Genomic DNA, 6,385 nt, shown 5'->3' on the forward strand with positions numbered 1-6,385 from the left:
CAGCAACAGAGCTCAGCTGATAGAAGTGTCTGATAAATTCCTACACACCCAGAGAATGTGTGGTGGTGGTGTGTGTATGTGTCTTATATGTACATGCATGTACAGGTGTGTTCACACAGGTGCACAGAGGCCTGAGAAGAAGAATGGGCTTCCTCCCTCTATTGGTCGCTGGTGCGTTTCCTTGAGACAGAATCTCTCTCTGAACATGGAGCTGCAGCTTCACCAGCCCCAAGACAAGATGTTCTGCTCTCTGCTCTCCACAGGACTTAGTAACTGACAGGCAAGTCCTGGCCCAGCTGTTTACATGGGTCCTGGGAAATCGAACGTAGGGGGCTCTCAGGCCTTCATGCTCACAAAGGTGTCCTTACCTGTTGAGCCATCTCCTCAGCACAGATTTTGGGGATTCTCTCGGAAATGTAAGTCACCTCAAAGTCCTTAAAGTGTATATTTTACAACTCTCTTGGACGTCCACCAGTCTTCATAACAACACTGCTGGTAGTGCTGTCCCATTCCTATCTTACAGACAGGAGCCCTAAGGCACAGGAAGTGAATCTCCCCATGGTTCTACAATTGATGATAGGTTTGTAAGCCTAAGCACTCCGTCATCAGAACCTGAACCCTTAACAACTAAGGCGAATTCTCCACACTGAGTAAAACCGCATACCTCCCTGTCCTTACAGCAGGAAAGCTGTTCCTGACTTATGTATTTAATATCTGTACCATTAATGTGATTTTAAAGCGTACTCTGTGAACGTGCCAGAAGCGAAGGTTAGTGTAAAGCAGGTTGCCGTGTCACACCTCCAGCAGCTTCGTGCATCTTGAGCAACCGTGTCTCTCAGTTGCCTCAACAGGCCACATCCAGTGACATCCAGGGACCTGCACCATCTAGGTCTGTATAAGCATAAAAAGTCACATAATAATAATTTATTTTAAAAAATTCAACCTGCCATTAAATAATTTTGATTTTATAGATGTATCTCAATGAATAAGTCTCATAAATACAACTTTAAGAAAAAAAGCATTTTAAGTACAAACACTTTAATCAACTAAACAAATCAATAATTATATATATATATAAATTATTATTCATGCATCAGATTAAATAAATTATACAACTGTCACATTATACAATGTTTACATACTGTTGAGTTTATACCTACAAAAATGTATACAAGTTACTAAGCATTTACTTAAGAAGGTAAGTGTAATACTCTTCAATTATAAATAATGCTTACATCATTCAAACACTTGTGAATTATATACATTTATAGATTTGTAGCATATGTTTTTGGACCTCGCAATATAAACCATCTGGAAGCTTTAGAGATCAATAGGCCCAAATGTGTCATTAGGTAACAGACTATAACTCCAATATAAGAGCAGATTTTTTTGACTGAGGAAATAAATGAAGTAAATAAAACATCAACTCTAGTGCTTGAAGAGCTTCTGCATTCTTATTAAATATATCAGAAACCACCATATGAAGATTAATTAGCTAAGGCACTACCTGTTGCATATTAAACACTCCCAATTATGGCATTTGGATTATTAAGTTTATAAATCTGTGAAAAAACAATTTTTATAGTCAAATATTAATTATATAAAATTTTTAGGCAGGCAAAACATCATGTACAGAACAAATACAATAAAATCACAAAAATGTGCATGGCAGTGATAAAAATAGGATTTATACTACTGGCATTGGGGAAATATTCACAAAGGTTTTTAACTTGGTAATGTCGTTATTAATTTACATGTGTCATTCATGATGATATTTTTATAATACATGATATGCCTAGAAGAGATTTTTTAACTTTTATTTTTATTTATTTATTTTATTTATTTATTTATTTTTGAGGTAGGGTCTCATTCTAGCTCAGGCTAACCTGGAATTCACTATGTAGTCTCAAGGTGGCCTTGAACTCACGGCGATCCTCCTACCTCGGCCTCCCCGAGTGCTAGGATTAAAGGCATGCACCACCATGCTTGGCTTTTAACTTTTATTTTTTATTTTTTTATGAAAGAGAGAAGGAGACAGGGAGAGAGAGAATTGGCATTCCAGAACCTTACATGAGTTCTGGAGAGTTGAACCTCAGTCCCTAGGTTTCATAGGCAAGCGCCTTAACTGCCAAGCCACCTCTTCAACCCTGGAAGAGGCTTTTTAAAAATGTTTTTTTAAAAGAAAGTCACAAAGTAGGAACAATCTTTCAGAAATAAAGTAACAGAGCAAATACAATACAAAACTTAATAAAAGGCTTAAAAAATAGAATCAAGTTAATCCTGTATGAAGAACAGAAAGAGGACAAGAGTGAAAATTCAACCATCTAAAAGATTAAAAGAACAGGCAAAATCAAATACCAAACTTACATGAATTTTAGAAAAGAGGTCAAGAGAAAAACTGAGAGGAGGAAGTTGTTTTTAATATATTCCTAAACAAATAAAAGCTTATCTAACTGAGGGCTGTGAGTGTTCAGATTAAACGGATTCACTGAATGTCCAGCAAAAGGAATGGAGGAGAAAATCCAAATCAAACACACTGATGTAAAATTCAAGTGCTGTGAGGACACAGAGAAAATGATAAAATTCTCCTAAAAAAAAAAAAAAAAAATGACAGGTAACACCAAAAAAAAAAAAAAAAAAAATTTAAAAAAAAAGGTTGACAATGGACTTGAACTCCTCAGCAAGCAAGCACAGTCTGCTGACCGATAGCGAAGCTCGGCTTTCAAGTTCAGCCGAAGCCTGTGCCTCGTGTCCTAGAGTGCTTTGCTGCAAGACACCACGCGTGAGACTGGGAGCTGACGAAGAGCAAGGACTCACTTCTCACAGTGCTGAAGGCTGGAAGCCAGCGAGGGCGTCTTCCTGCCACAGACCAGACCATGTCCTCCACGGCAGAGGAGAGGACGCTGAGCCACGGAAAGCCCAGTGCCGCTTCCTGTATACGACCGGAGCCGCTGACGGAGGCGGCGTCCACGGCCCTGCCGCCTTCACTCTGCTCCCAGTAGCACTGACCTAGAGAGGAGAACGCTCCCACCACCGTCGAGGTAGACCTTCAAATGTTTTTCAGCTGAGACTTGATGCCCCACGTGTCCGTCAAAGGCCAAAGTAGAACGTCAGACACCCACAAATTAAGCTGGTGGAAAGAATGTCTTAGTGGGCAGGAGAGATGGCTTAATAGTTAAGTGCTTGCCTGTGAAGCCTAAGGACCCCAGTTCGAGGCTCGATTCCCCAGGTCCCACGTTAGCCAGATGCACAAGGGGGCGCACGCGTCTGGAGTTCGTTTGCAATGGCTGGAAGCCCTGGAGCACCCATTCTTTCTCTCTTCCTCTCTCTCTCTCCCTCTCTCTTGCTCTCACTCTCAAATAAATAAATAAAGATAAAACAAATAATTTTTTATAAAATGTCTTAGTGAGGCAGCCATCACATGAAACAGGTGCATGAAGTCACCAACACCAGAGCGACAGCTACGAGACGTGGGAAGCTGAACGGACTTGAGGGGCTTAAAGAGTTACAACTTTAGCCAGCAGAACAAGAGATAATGTCCCAAACTGAAAAAATTTTGGAATTATCAACTTTGGCTGGGCATGCTGTTACATGCCTATAATCCCAGCACTTGGGAGGTAGAGGCAGGAAGACCAGGAGTTCAAGGTCATCCTCAGCTACATAATGAGTTTGAGGCCACCCTGGACAACATGAAGCCTTTTAAAACACTTTTACCGGGCTGGAGAGATGGCTTAGCAGTTAAGCACTTGCCTGTGAAGCCTAAGGACCCTGGTTCAAGGCTTGATTCCCCAGGACCCAAGTGAGCCAGATGCACAAGGGGCGCACACATCTGGAGTTCGTTTGCAGAGGCTGGAGGCCCTGATGCACCCATTCTCTCTCTCTCTATCTGCCTCTTTCTCTGTCTGTGGTTCTCAAGTTAATAAATAAAAATATACTAAAAAATTTAAAAACACCTTTACCTATAAACTTAGAGGGAAATAATGTAGCTTAAATGATTGCAAATTGTCTTGATAGAGGAGATGGTGAATTGGGAAGAAGTGAAGTAAAAAACTGCTGTTTTTTTTTTTATTGTAAGCCTGTTCACATTCCTCTTATTTTTTAAATTTTTCTTTAGTGTGTGTGCTGTGCATGTGTGTGTATACACGTGTGTGAAAGTCAGAGGACAGCCTCAAGCACCCTTCCTCTGGCAAATCATCCACATCTTTTTGAAACAGAGCCTTTGTGGTGGCTTGATTCAGGTGTTCTCCATAAACTCAGATGTTCTGGATGCTAGGTTCCCCAGCTGATGGCAATTGGAACTTAAAGCCTGCTGGAAGCAGTGTATTGTTGAGGGCAATCTTATGGGTGTTATAGCCCGCTTCCCCATGTCAGTGTGTGGCACACTCTCCTGTTGCTATTGTCCACCTTGAGTTGGACAGGGTGGTGATGTCCACCCTCTGCTCATGCTGTCGTTTTCCCTTACCATCATGGAGCTTCCCCCTTGAGCCTGTAAGACAAAATAAACCTCTTTTTTCCCACAGGCTGCTCTTGGTTGGGTGATTTCTACCAGCAATGCAGACCTGACTGCAACAGTAAAGTGGTACCAAGGAGTGGGGTTGCTGCTAGACACTTCACTGTGTGGCTTTGGCCTTTTGGAGCTGATTTTCAAGAGGAATGTGGAAGGATTTGAAACCTTGGCTAAGAGACACCTTGCAGTGCTGTACATACAGCTTGATGGACTATTCTGGTCAGAGTTGAGAGACCTGAATGCAGTAAGAACTATGGTCTGTAAGGTTTGGCTTATGAGGGTGAGAAAGAGCTTTTATTAGACTGGGCTAGAGGCAGTTTGTATGAGAGGCTTCTTGCTGTTATGCTCATGTCCTGAGAATTTGTGCCAGGTTGCAGTGTGTAGAAATGAACTGGCATGTGCAGAGGGATATGGCATAGAAGAACATGAAATCTTTGGGTGAACTGCTGCCCCTTCAGCTGCAGTTGAGAGATTACAGCCATTGAGATTGGGCCAGCTGACCTGCACTGGGGCAACAGGAAGAATGTAAACTCTTTTGAAGGGGGCTGAGTGCTCAAGGAGTGTCCTGTTCTTCAAAGTCTGCTTTATTCCCCTCTGGATTAACAAATTGGCACCCTACCTGGTATTATGGAATATAAGAAATGCAGGAAAGAGGGTCATTGAGTCTGCAACATGGTCTTGTGTTTTGGAAATGGCCATGGGCAGTGTGAAGCAGGTTTGCTGGATGCCTGCATGGAAACCCCATGGGGCCATGAGGATGAACTGTGGAGTATAGTGGAGACCTAGTGGAATGTTGGGACAAGGAGACAGCTGCTAGGGAAAGTTGCTGACCCCAATGAAGTTTTCCAGGACTGTGAGTAGTTTAGCTGGAAGGGCAGAATTAGAACTCCAGAGACTTGTTGCTGGTTAGAATTATTGGACTTGTAGACTTGTCACTGCCTAGAGTTGTTGGACTTGGAGCTATAAAGTTTGGTGTTTGCCCTGTTCAAATCATGCATTGCTTGAGTATTTTTTTTGCTATGCCCAATGCCATCTTTTGCACTGTGAATGTTTATTCTGTGCCATTATGGGTTTGGGTGGAAGTTTTTGTTATAATGGTTCAGTTAAAAGACCTTGGATTATGGGGATGTTTGAACATCATGGGATTGCTAAAAAACTATAGCGACTTTTAATGTTGGATGAATGCATTGCATTTTATATCATGTATGGTTATCAGTTTATGGGGGTCAGGGGTGGAATGTGATGGTTTGATTTAGGTGTCCCCATAAAGTTAGGTGTTCTGGATGCTAGGTTCTCCAGCTGATAGCAATCAAAAATTAAAGCTTCCTGGAGGCAGTGTATTGTTGGGATGGGCTTATGGTTGCTATAGCCAGTTTCTCCATGTCAATGTTTGGCACTCTGTCCTGTTGTTATTGTCCACCTTGTGCTGGCCAGGGGGTGATGTCCACCCTCTGCTCATGTCATCGTTTTCCTCTGCCATCATGCAGCTTCTCCCTCGAGCCTGTAAGCCAAAATAAACCTTTTTTCCTACAAGCTGCTCTTGGTTGGGTGATTTCTTCTTTTGGGGGGAGGTGGGGATTAGGGCTTAGTTACTGGAGCATGGTCATACCATGAGAGAACATGAAAATGCACTTATGTTATTATGTTAATCCCCCTCCCTCCAGCAACATTAATTACTGATAGCTCCTCAGGAAGGTGTGGGTTCTTATGAGTTCCTGCCCGCCTAAGAGTGAATGTGGATGGACCCAATCTCATGCCAGCCACTAGGTAAAGAACCAGAATTGGGCTTTCTTTAGACACAAGCAGGAGACAGCCATGGCCTTCTTGAAGAATTGTAGGAACCAGGCTGTCAGGTGGGCTTGAAGTTCGGCATGGCCA

The sequence above is a fragment of the Jaculus jaculus genome, chromosome 4, assembly GCF_020740685.1.
Source record: "Jaculus jaculus isolate mJacJac1 chromosome 4, mJacJac1.mat.Y.cur, whole genome shotgun sequence".
NCBI classification, from domain to species: Eukaryota; Metazoa; Chordata; class Mammalia; order Rodentia; family Dipodidae; genus Jaculus; species Jaculus jaculus.